The sequence below is a fragment of the Cetorhinus maximus genome, chromosome 3 (assembly GCF_964194155.1).
Source record: "Cetorhinus maximus chromosome 3, sCetMax3.hap1.1, whole genome shotgun sequence".
Taxonomy (NCBI): Eukaryota; Metazoa; Chordata; class Chondrichthyes; order Lamniformes; family Cetorhinidae; genus Cetorhinus; species Cetorhinus maximus.
In genome coordinates, this window is record NC_135881.1 from 97,067,128 (window position 1) to 97,080,720 (window position 13,593).

The window sequence follows — 13,593 nt, forward strand, 5'->3', positions numbered from 1 at the left end:
AATAAAATACAAAAACTCAAGATTCTTGTATTCTTGTTCTGTCGAATAACCTGACTCTTACAGATGAGAGGTGTATGCTGGCTTCCTGTTGCTTCCCATATTGCAACACTGCTCAAAGACTGCTGTGTGCAGAGATTACTTTCACACCATGAGCTCCTTGTAACAATCTTATTCAAACTGCCATATCACAGACAACGAATAATATTCCCTCTGACAAAAATGGCTCAGTTCATCAGAAAATGTCTGCTAAACTTAATTCCTTTACTTGTTTGACATACTAATAAATTGAAGGATCCTTAATGCTCATAATGTTTTACTGTATGATTCAGCCAAATTTGAACTTGTTAGATATTTTGGTATTTTAAAATTGGTTTGAGTGCATTGTGGGAAGGGTATGAAGGGATGGATTGAGGGGGGAGGGTTGTTGGGAAGAGGTACCAGCCCATGTTCTTTGAATGTGGAATCGGGAGATGTATTTTTCCAAAATATATCTTGTTGGGAAAGGTGGTCCCAAAGTCTGGTTTTCCTGATTGCAGCTGGCACTGGCTGCCTCAGCACAAATCTGTTTTCAAATAGCTGTTAGGATCTATGCAAATGCAAATAAGCAGCCCATCACCCATATCAGAGATGTGAGCATAGGACATGATTTTGTTTTGCGCTTTCCCAATGGCGGATTGGCATGTGTGCATGGTTCCTGCTTGCTATAGTGGGACTTGGTAGGCCATATATGTCCCAAAAGAGGTGCTGCGAGGCCTAATTTATAGATCATTAGAAATAGGAGCAGAAGAATATATACCCACCGAGCCTGCTCTGCCATTTCATATTCCCATATCCCTTGATTCCCTGAGGGACCAAAAATCTGTCCATCTCAACCTTAAATATATTAAATGATGGTGCATCCACAACTCTCTGGGGTAGAGAATTCCAAAGTAACACAGCCGTTTGAGCAAAGAAATTTCTCGTCATCTCATTCTTAAAAGTTGAGTCCTTATTCTGAAACTGTGCCCCTGTGTTCTACATTCCCCAGCCAGGGGAAACATCTCAGTGTCTACCTTGTCAAACCCTTTCATAATCTTGAATGTTTCAATGAGATCACCATTCTCAACTTCTAAACTCAAGAGAGTATAAGTCCAATTTACTCAGCCTCTCATTCCAGGAACCAATCTAGTGAACCTTCACTGTGCTGCCTTCAATGCAGCATATCCTTCCTTAAAGATGGAGACTAAAATTTCACACAGTATTCCGTTTACGGTCTTACCAAAGCCTGTACAATTGTAGAAAGACTTCTTTATTCTTGTACTCCAATCCCTTTGCAATAAAGGCCAACATGCCATTTGCTTTCCTAATTATTGCTGTACCTACATGCTAACTTCTTGTGTTAGTTGTGTGAGTACACCCAAGTCTCTCTGACCATCACATTTCCAAGTTTCTCACCTTTTGAAAAAATATTTTGCTTTTCTATTCTTATGACCAAAATGAATAATCTCTCAATTCCCCACACTGTAGTCCATCTGCCACCTTGTTGCTCACTTACTTAACATGTTTTTTAGCCTCTTTGTGTTCTCCTCACAGCCTGCAATCCTATCTAATTTTGTACCATCAGCAAACTTAGATACATTACCCTCTATGGCTTCACCTAAGTCATTAATATGGATTGTAAAAAGCTGAAGCCCCATCACTGATCCATATGGCATTCCATTAGTCACAGCTTGCCAAATTGAAAATGTCCCATTTATCCCTACTCTCTGCCACCTGTCCATTAACCAATCCTCTATCCATGGAATATATCACACAAGAGCCCTTATCTTGTGTTATAACCTTTTGTGAGACACATTATCAATACTGTTTGGAAATCCAGGCATACTACTTCTAGTGACTCCCCTTTATCTATCCTGCATCCTCAAAAAATTCTAATATATTTGTCAAACAGAATTTCCCTTTCATAAAACCATATTGACTTTCTAATAATACTGCATTGTGCATGAAGACTTCTTTGATAATACGTTCCAGTACTTTCTTGATGACTGGTGTTAGGCTAACTGGCCTGTAGTTCTCATTTTCTCTCTCCCTCCTTTCTTGAGTAGCAGTGGTGGGGGGGGGATCATTCCAGAATCCTGGGAATTGAGGAAAATCATAGCCAGCACATCCAGCATCTGTGCAGCTATTTCTTTTACACCCCTAGGATGTAGGCCATCAGGTCCCTGGGGAGTTGTCAGATTTTAGTCCCTTGGGGTTTGCCAGTAGTTTTCCTCTGCAGATATTAATTACCTTAATTTCCTCAATCTTATTAGCCCCTAGGTTATCCTCTGGAGGACGCAAGTTACATACAAGAATTAATGTGTAGGCAGACATAAAGGGTCGAATTTTCTAAGCCTGCTGATGGCAGGCATGATAGGTGGTGTGTGCGGAAAATATGGCGTGACCTGCTTCACGACGGCATGAATGCAGGTCGCAATTGTGCGCTCAGCCCGCCGACGGTGGGCCCTGTTTCCTGCCATCGGTCAGCTGGGAGCTAATTGTAATACATTAGCATATAATTAAAAGGCCATCCCGCCAGGCTCTTGGTACCCCACTGTATCGTCCGTCCACATCAGAGGGAAAGCACACGGACGTGTTTCACAACAGCACGCAGGCGACCTTCACTTTGAGGGAACAGAGGTGAGTGAGCAGCAGCGTTTTCCATAACTCGACTGTTGTTTACAGGCCTCAGGGGTGCCAGGAGTTGGGGGCAACTGATGCCCAGCCCCGCAGGTGACTGCTCAGTTGGTAGGGGGCGGTGGTGTCCAGGGGAAAGTGCTGGCCAGCCTTGGGGACGACTGCCATCGGTGGGGGGGGGATCAAATGCTACCCTGCATCCCTCACACAGGCAATCAAGGTGGTGGGGCAGTGTAAGCGAGGGAAGTGGCCACGCATTAGGGACAACTGTATAAACTGACCGTGCCTCTGCAACTGAGACAGATCAGGCGCAGCCAATGTGGTATGATCGGGGCTGGGATCATAGCCTGCCCGCCCACGCAAGCAATGCGGAGGCACCAAAGGGCCACCATACCTTACCCCCCCTCCCCAACCAACCCTGCCATCCCACCTCCCCCCAGCACAGACTTAGAGTCTGCCACCACTTTATTGGAGCGCGGAGGAGTTGGACTGCACATGTTGTACAATCTCCTCTAATGCTGGCCATGTAGCAGTCACTGCTGGAGGTGCTCACAGCCCCTTGCAATCTCAGCATCCTGGTTTGGACCAGTGTCCCCCATGTCACAGATTGACAGGGCAGCCGTGCAGTGCACTTATCTCTGGCCATCTGAGGGTGACCAGCATTCACCGGGAAGCGTTAGGCAGTGGTCACACTGGGCCAGGAAAGGTGCTAAGTACAGCCATGATAATCACGTCTCTCTCTTTCACGCTGCAGGAGGACCAGGTCAGGATCATGGATCCTGGTGACCTAGCTGTATGCCTGATGGCCTATGAGGAGAGAGTGACTGAGACACCTGGCTGCGCAAAGGTAGGAGCAGCAACCTCATGAAGAAGGGGCAGCAGGGGCTCCTGCACATTCTGCCCAGGAGCGACAGTGAGCCGTGGCTGGTCGGCGCCAAGCGACATCCAGGGTCTATAGATGCCGCCTGTCATTCCTGCAGGTGACTGAGAACCAGTGTCGCCGACAACTGCGCATGTCTAGGGACCTGGTCGCTCATATCTGCCACTTACTGCTGGACTTGGCGCCAAGGGGACATGGAGGACACCCACTTCTAGTGGCTGTTAAAGTGACTGCGGCGCTCAATTTCTATGCCAGTGGCTCCTTTCAGGGCTCCACAGGTGACCTCTGTGGGATTTCACAATCTGTCACCCACAAATGCACCCATGAGGTCACGGATGACATCTTCTCCATGGCACACAACTTTGTGCATTTCGCCCGGGATCGGGACAGCCAGGATGCAAGGGCCATTGGATTCGCCCTGATCTCGGGATTCCCACAGGTGCAGGGTGCGATTGGCTGCACTCATGTGGCGCTCAGGTCTCCATCACTACACTCAGTGGACTTCATCAACCACAAGGGCTTCCACTCACTGAATGTGCAGCTGGTGTGCGACCACCAGAAACGCGTCCTGCAGGTATGCGCACGGATTCCAGGGAGTGTGCACGATGCCTACATCCTGAGTCGCTCACAGGTCCCTGCAGTCTTCCAGGGTCCACAGAGGCTGCAGGGTTGGCTCATTGGGGGCAAGGGCTACCCGCAGAGGCCATGGCTGATGACACCCGTGCAGTGGCCTCAGACTGCAGCAGAGCGATTCTATAATGAGCCTCATGCAGCAGCTCGAAACTTAGTGGAGCAGAACATTGGGATGCTGAAGATGTAGTTCTGGTGCCTGGACCGGTCTGGTGGAGCCCTGCAATACAGTCCGCACGGGGTGTCACGCATCGTCGTCTGCTGCCCCCTTTACAACCTGGCGCCGCAACAGGGAGAGGAGCTGGCTGAGGAGGAGATGGAGGAGCTGTACGTCTCCTCCGATGAGGATGCCGATGGAGATGAGGGTGAGAAGGTCCTCGAAGGCAACGATGACGGCGATGAGGTTCTCGCACTGGCTAGATGAGGAAGGTGTGCTCGGGAGGCCCTCATAGCTGCTAGATTTGTAGAGGGTGATGACGACATGCGGTGAGGTGTCCCCAAAGAGCCTCACATCGCAGTTGTGAACGTTTGACTCCAGTCTGGCTTATGGCAGCACCAATACCCTCTGTGATAATGCTCCTGTCATGGAGATGTAGTGGAGGCCCTAATAGTCACTCGATCACAGGAGGATGATGACAACATGCAGTGAGGATACTCCATAGATCTTCACATAGCCTCTGAGAATGTCTGACTCTAGTCTGGCCAAGGGAAGCTCACTTGCGCTCCATGATCAGGACCATATGCAGTAATGAAACTTCAGATGCATCTGATGCTGTGTTTGCCTTCAGCACCTCAGCCCTTCAGGAGCTGGTGCCCAGCATCACTGATCGCAGATGCTGGTGTGATGGGGACCAGCCCCACCTTAAAGGTGCTGAGCACACAGAGAGTACGAGAGAACTCTGTGGCTCCTGCTCACTACATTCTGGCAGCAATGACCAGCACTGCCGAGGTGCAGCATCAGGAATGTTTCCAGGGAATGTGAGGCTGGATTATCACTTTGGTCTGAAGGCTGCACAGAGCACAGGGAAGAGGCCCTGGACTGAGACACCTGCCTTTTATCTTGTGCAGAAAGGTTTCACATCTGAGTGACAAGAACGCTGCTCATCAGAACAAGGAGCCATAAGCAGGGAGACATTCTTGGTAGTTTACTGACAAAAGTGAACAGTATGTACAAGTGATTAACACCCGTGCCCAGGCTGTATGACAAATTTTACCTAAATTTCCTAGCCCTGCCGCTACATCTTGCTGCTCCCTGGCCATCCACATTGGAGGCGAAGGCAGCCTGCTGACTGTGATGTCCTGTCTGTAATGACTTTGGTGGGCGTCCTCTGGAGGGCCACGGCCTGTTTTCGGAGTCCTGCTGTGTGGCAGTGGCACCCTCCCTGGCCTGTGAAGCTGGAGCTGCGAGGTCACAGGAAGATGGGATTCGGATGGGTCGGTCACTCCCAGAGTCACCTGGGTGGATGGCCCTGGGGTAAGCACCTGCTGATCCTCCTCCCTCTGGGTGCCCGAGGGCTCCTGGCTGACTCCGTGAGGGGAAGGGGTAGCTGGAGTTTGCCCAGAACCCCTATCACGTACACACTGTTGGAGGCCAACTATGGCATCAGCGATGGAGTTAAGCCTGCGCAGCAATGCAGGAGCGACGTCCTGGACCAAGGTCATCATAGTGACTGCCATCCTAACAGTATTGACCTCAGTGCGTTGCAATGCCGGCGCTATCACCTCAGCCTGAAGATGGACGGACTCCTCCATCATGCCTTGCAATCTGAGGAGTGCAGTGGCCATCCCTTCCTGATGTTCCCGAGCTTGTCTTTGCAGCTCCAGCAACTGTGACAGGACCGAGTCCAGAGGCTCATCATCTGTCTCGGACTCAGCAATGTTCTGGCCTCCAGCAGTCCTCCGAGTGCCGGGGACCTGGGAAGTCCCTGCCTCTGCCTGCTGTGGATCAGAAAGTGCGATGTGCTCACCAGATTGTGATCCCGAGGCTACTCTAAAGCTAGGTCCCACCGAGGTGTGTGTCTCTGTGCTGGTGGAGGGTGTGGTTAAGCACTGTGATGGGACTTCAGGGAGGGGGCCTTCAGATTCCTCTTCAGAGGTTTCTTCGGGGCTTGATTGGAGGCCCTGGGTCATGGACTCTGTCGGCTGTGCCTGTGAAAGCAAGGGGAGATAACTAGTGCATGGCAGTGGCCTGTGAAACAGGACACATCACTCACGGTTCATGGTTGTCTGATGGATGTTGCACTGCTGGATCCTCACTTGGTAGGGCAGCGCCAACCTCACCGTCAGCACAGGACCGGTCCTGGTCATTGCCAGCCAGCTGGACGGCTCTGTTTTCAAATTCTGTCAGGACTTTGCTCTCTGGTACCCCTCCACCTGTCTGTGAACTTTCCCTCCTGTTGTGTGAAGTTTGTTCTGCATGGATAGAGATGGGGAGAGTGTATCAGGACGCCTGTGGGCCAGATGATAAGTATGCCTTGCCTGTGTGGGTGCTGACTGGTCCCATGGACGGGATGAGGACAATGATGGCGTGCGTGTAAGAGTGGATGGTGATGTCCCTTGCACTGGTAGTGAGTGAGGGCCCTGTGAATGTCTGATGGGCTTGAGTGTGAGTTGGGAGTGATGAAAAGAGTGACTTACCCTGGCAGAACGGAGGAGATCGTTCAACCTTTTGCAGCACTGGGTGGCTGTCCTCCTCTGCAGGGCATTTGTGCTGCCACCGCCTCCCAAGCCAGGTTGGTGACTTTGCTGCCCCATCCTGCGGCCAGAGCGGGGGTAGAGCACATCTCATTGGGCCTCCATGACATCCAGCAGTCGCTTGAGGACCCTGCCGTTAAAGCGGGGGACTGCAGTATTTTTTCCTTTGTTAGCCCTGTCTCCTGGCAGTTGTGGTGAGCTGGTGGCGATGAGCACTTTGCTGGCGGCTGCCTTTTAAAGATGGTGGCCAGCGTGATGCAACAGCGGGGGATTGCGAGCTGGTGAATGAGGGCCCGCTTGCCATGGAAACTTTGTGTTTCCCGGGAATGCATAAATAATGAGGCGGGATTGAAATGATACAGCGTGAAAACCCGCCATTTTCATCGGCGGGTAGGACTCCTTTTTACCTGCCCACGACCACACTTAGTGCAATTGTGGGGAAATTCCGACCAAAATATTTGATTAATGTCTCTGCCATTTCCTCAGTTCCCCATGATCATTTCTCCTGTCTCTGCCAAGGTTTACTTTAGCTACTCTCTTCCTTTTTATATCACTGCAAAAGGTCTATTTTAATATTCCTCTCATGTTTACTCTCATTCTATTTTTCCCTTGTTATCAACTTTTTGGTAGCTCTTTCCTGCACAATACACTAATAGTGCACTAACAATGCACTTGGAAAAGCATAGCATGATTAGAACAAGTTAACGTGGTTTAACGAAAGGGAAATTCTGTTTGACAAAGTTATTAGAGTTTCTCTAAAACACTGCCAATCCTCTGACTCAATACTGTTCTTTGCAGCATTACAAGCCTCTTCTTTTAATCCAATTCTATCTTTAACCTCCTTCGTAAGCCGCAGATGGATCTCTCTCGCTGAGTTTTTGTTCTTCAGTGGAATGTATTTTTGTTGAACATTTTGAATTATTTCTTTAAATGTTTCCTACTGTTTATTTACCACTATACCTTTTAGTCTATTTACCCAACCAGCGTGATTTAAGTGAAGACTGTCCCAATGGCACAGCTCCCTCTTTCCCCAGTACCGGTGCCACTGCCCCCATGAAACGATACCCATTTCTCCCACACCAATCTTTGAGCCACACATTCAACTCTTAGTTTGATGGCCCTTCATCAGTAATCTAAATTCAAATGGGCAGATTCATAAGGATAGCATATTTTATGTTAACAGCTCACTGGCTTAACCATCAAAGAGCTGTGATAGTCAATATGGACTGCAAAACACACCAACTATATAGTGACAATGGGTTACCTGCTCAAGACATTGTTATAGCTGCCCAAGACTGTGTCAGAAAAGGGCTTATCAACACCAACACATGACTGGATGAAGATCCAACATCTTTGGCACTGCTTTGGTGCCAATCCCTTACTAATGTCAAAAGTGAACTTCTATTTCTGGATGATACCTTAATATTGGTTGCAGATGAAGCATCTCATGTTTATGAACGTCAAAACATTAGAGTCTTGGAAAAAGGCTTTAGGCTCCTCACCTCAAACCAAACCACCCAAGGTTGATAATTGTATTTCTCTTATTGGCTGAAGTGTGAATAAAACAATTGGCACCTTATAGTGCTACTTGGATGGGTCTGGTTGAAACATTTTGGGTTGGTGCTGTGTAGTCAGAAGACACTGATTGATTGACAGTTCCAAAGTAGCATCAGGAACCATTAATGGAGGGGGTGAGATTGGCCAGTATCATTTGTGCTGGGGCAGGGCAGCCTTTCAGTTTTATCCTGAACACTATCTTGGAGTCTATGGTTCAGACTGAAAAACTTAAGACAACTTCAGCATGCAATGGGGTCATGTTAAGCAATCAGCCAACATGTGAGGCCTGTTTAAAAGTCTCAGGCCATTTTTCACTATTTACCACTCACGGGCAATAAACATTTGTGCAAGAAATTTAAAACTTTTAATTTTAACAATACAAAAATTCATTTTCTGATGAAACTGCATCAATTCAACAACATTTGACAAACATGCAGAAACTTGTAAATTTTGAGGAAAAATGACCTGCTGAACAATGAACTTAATGAATTAATTTTCAATTGAAGAATAATTCATGCATAAGTATCAAACATACTCCCACTGCTTCTTCAAGGTGGAGTTTGTCCATAACCTGCAGGGGTGGAGACTTGGTCACATGGGACATTACAGGTATCACAGCTAGTTTGTCCTTTATAGAATTTGACTATGATCGGAACACTGCGACCCAGTACTGGCTCATTCCAATCACCTGTAAAATTTAAAATAATGCATTTGGTGGTATGTCACTATGGTTTTTCTGTTTCTTTCCAGACACCACACAAATATGGAAACAGGCATCGTAATCTTGCCTTGAGTTCTCATAGGTGTACAGAATGATTTGAAAACCTGCTGAGAGATTCATTTCTGTATACAAAAACAGAAAATGACAGCAGGTCTAACAGCATCTGTGGAGAAAAAAAAAAGTTAACGTTTTGAGTCCATATGACTCTTCTTCAGAGCATATTCATCCATTCATTTCTGTATAACCTGTTATTCATTGAAATAGGCCTCATTTGGACTTTGCTTTACTCCAGGTAGCCACTTGCAGGCAGCTCAAGAAACATGAAGAGGGCAAGTTTCCCATGGACAGTGTCACGGGTGTCATTTGTGACTGATTAGAATAATTTTAGCACTGTGGCAGGGCAGAAATCACACTGGAAATGTTCAAACATGGAGCTGTGAGAAACTTGGCCAGAGAATTGGGAGATGACAACACGTTCAAGGGCTTTGGAGATAGAGATAGTAGTTTGCAGAGGCAGAGGTGGGGTTTTGAGGATGGGGTGATGAATGCAAACCTGAAGGGGATGGGGACAGTACCGGAGGAGAGAGAACAATTTATAACATCAGGTAGCATGAGGCCATGAATGGGGAGTTGAGTAGCAATCAGTATAATGGGGATAGGATCGAGAGGAGGTAGGTATCATGAACAAAATAAACTTGGTGACAGTATGTAAGGAGATAGGAGAGAAATTAAAAGGCAATGCAAGTTGAGGCATAGAGCAGGAAGCTTGCCAGAAACTATGCTTGGTGGGCTGGGGGAAGGGATGGGGCAGACGCAGCTGAATGGATTGTCTCAATCTTACTAATAAGGGAGCCATGAGCTCCTCCCATTTGCTTGGTTGTGTGTGTGGAGGGGAGAGGGGATCAAGGAGAAAGTTGGTAGTGTATCCAAGAAGCACTGCTTTAGCACCTGATTCTGGGAAATTCCGAGGTAATTTGGGATTGTTGGTAAGTGGGGAATGGAGATAGTGTGTAAAGATCCCACCGAAGCAATCCCTGCCTCCAGTTCAGTGATGTCATCAGCTGTCACCAGAGACCGTGATGATAGTCTGGGGCAGAGAAAGAGAACATAAGAAATAGGAGTAGGAGCAGGAGTAGGCCATCCCACCCATTGAGCCTGCTCAGCCATTCACTAAGATTACGGTTGATCTGATTATGGCCTCAACTCCACTTTCTTGCCTATACCCCATACTTCTCGAGACTTCATTGTCAATCAGAAATCTGTCTGACTCAGCCTTGAGTCGGGGTAAGAGCACATGGTGGGGTGGGGTGGGGAAAATCAGTGAAGGGAAAGAATGGGGAGAGGTATTGCGCTGGTGAAGAAGCCTCAGGGAGAGGAATTTTAGGGGCAGAAAATTGGAGCAGGTGTGTCGGGAAGGGTAGGAAAAAAGATATTGGGGAAGGGAAGAAGGGTGTGTATTTTGGGAGTGCGTGGAGGGGGGGAGGTCAGGAGGTTTGGACTCAGGTTGGGGGAGGGGGTGTTAGGGGACGGCTCTGGGAGGGAGAGCAGAATGGTTTCTCCTAATTTCTATCATTGTATGTAATGCACTTCATTGGGTCCAAGCCCATGGAAAGGTTTGAAAATGTTAGTGCTGAAATTAGTTTAGGACCATGTGCTGCCCTTTCGCGTGATCTCTCAGTTTGGTTCAGGTCAGTCTGTGTGGTTGGTTTTGACTTGTGAAATCCTAGTAAATATCAGCTGTGGATGAGGCTCCCAGTTCAGATTTGTCACCTTCACAAAGAACCAGAGAGCAAGGAGGTAGGTAGGGAAAGACGAGAATTGACATTTGCAGATGTCAAATGGTCAGAATGTCACAAGGTCAACCCTCCTGGAATTCTACCAACTAGAACTGGGAAATCTACATTTGGCTGACTGGTATATTTTGTTACAATTATGTTCTAAAGATTTAGAATCTTCACAAGGGAGAAAATTAGCCAGTACCTCACAAGTTCTGACCTGAAGTTACAATATTGATTGTTCCAGACTTCATTCGCAGCTCAAACTCTGTTGCACCCAGAATACCAATTTGCTTGGTTTTCTCCACCAAACATCTATCTCCACACACAAGTACAGTCTCTTCTATTGGTGGGGTGGGAGGAGGGGGGATAGTTTTCTCATCAAATTGACACACATGATTTGTAACTGCTTTTATTCTCTTTTGATTTGCTCCAGTATTTCTGGCAGCATATATAATGCAAACAGTATCCATGGTAATTCACAAGAGCTATTAATAGATGCTTCAAGTTGGCTTTCTTCCCTTTTAAAATGTTAACATCCTCAAAATTCTTTTCAACGCTGAATTCCCATTTACTGTGCATATTCGTTTTTGTTAATCTAAAATTAGGGGACTTCTAAAATAATGGAATAGAATGCAAAGCATTGTGTAGCTAAGAGTTGACATTCAGCACTTGTTTCTGCAGATCATTACCATCTGTTTACATTTGGTTGATCAGCCTGGCTGCCTAACAGAAATATATTCTGAAACCCTGTGGTGACATCATCCCTCTGCAGGGTGTATGTAGATATGAAATTGTCAGTTTGTAAGCATCTATGTTAGACTTTGAAACTCAATTCAAAATTATGAGCACCCTAACCAGAACTTATACATTATAATACGGTTACAGATTTGACATGATCTTTTCCCCAAGGAAACCTCAAATTTTGTGAAAGGCATAGATCTTCGAAGGGCGCATCTCTTAAAATACATTTTAGCAAATGAGGCCATTTACAACAAAAGCATTCTGTACAACTGATTTAATGCCAGTCTGAAAAAATGGGAGCAAAATAGCTTCAATCAATCTCTCCCAGAGGTGTGCTTGTCAAACAATATACATCCATACTATTTAGAAACTCAAGTAGGTGATGTGATCCCCAAATTTCCCAAATTGATGTCTTGACATGCTTCTCCCAACAAGCGGTTTCCTGGAGGTCACACAGATAGGGGTCCTCCATGTGAGTTCCTAGGAACCACTATTTGAGACTTACAAAGGTATTAGAGATAGATACATTGGAACGATTGGATGATGATAACTGATCACAGTCTGAGAGGTGGTCATAAACTCTTGACTATTAAGCTTGATCACATTAGAACTAAATTTGAACTCAGATTACTGAAGTCACTTTTATGGGTGTAAAATATGCATAATCTAATTTAGTGGAGTAATTTTAATTTTGTTACGTTCAATTTGCCAGTAGCAGCCAACATGGCAGGTACAGCAAATTTGATATGTGATGGTCACTGAATGAAGGGACTGAAGATTGTTACAGGACGTACCAAGTGATACTTTCCAAAAGCTGATGCATTAATACGGTCATTACATAGTATAAATGTCCTTCTGAGCCGTCTGTCTGAAAGCTGCAATTCGTGCCAGGTAAACAAGGTCACTCATCGTATGAGCCTGGACTGTGAGTGTCAGCGAGTTAATCAACTTTGGGAACTATTAAAGCATTTTGATGATACAACTGCTTAAAATCATTTTCTCTTGCAAAGCAACGTACTTATTCCGAGCACAGTCAATCATCACATCAGTATTCCCAAAAGTGAGCTAGGAGCACCCTCTGTTGGTTTGCAACGATTGTTGCAAAACTACAGCTAGTTTCTTGTGTACTACACAGCAGCTTTTTTAAAATATTGCCATTGAAAGCAAACATTGCTTGATGTATTAAAATATATTCTTCATAATTTAATAGCTAAGTTATATCACAATAAAATCAATGTTGATAAGTTATGAAAAATGATAACTTTGCGATACAGTACAATGGTGTATAAATTAAGTGCAGTAAACATGTAGAACAGAACATTATCACAGTGATTCGTTTCTCCTCCCTCTCACCCCTACCCATGCTACAAAGACAAAACTCTCGACGTCAGCTAGGTTCCAGAGGAATGAGAGAAGAAAAAAAGAAATCACACATTAACCCGCCACATATTTTATGGAGCTGAGCTGACAGAAAGAAGTCTACGGGTGAATTTAACAAAACGATACCTGATGTGGAAGCTCCTAGAGAGAAGCCAGGAAGTTATAGGAAAAATATTGTGTGCAACAGACTACAAAAAAGTAACTATTTTTCCAAATCTGATCTTATTATACTTGACCAAGTAATTTTATGCAGAACAAGTATTTTTTTTAACTTTGCTACTTGTAGCTTGGAGAACCTTCCTATTATAGTTTAATGAGCCTGGTAGATAACTGCAAATAGCAACCAATATAAAACAGCTCTGCAAACAGTACCTGCTGAAGAAGTCTAATTATTTGCACTATAAACTGTTAAACAATTAGAAAAATGTGTTTGAAATGTGCCGACTCTGATTACATCAATTGTGCTGAAATACCATTTAATTGTTGTCGTTAACTACTGCAACAATTCTAGGAATCATTATTTGGTTGCTTGGTGAATTCCAAGAGCCTTATTTACA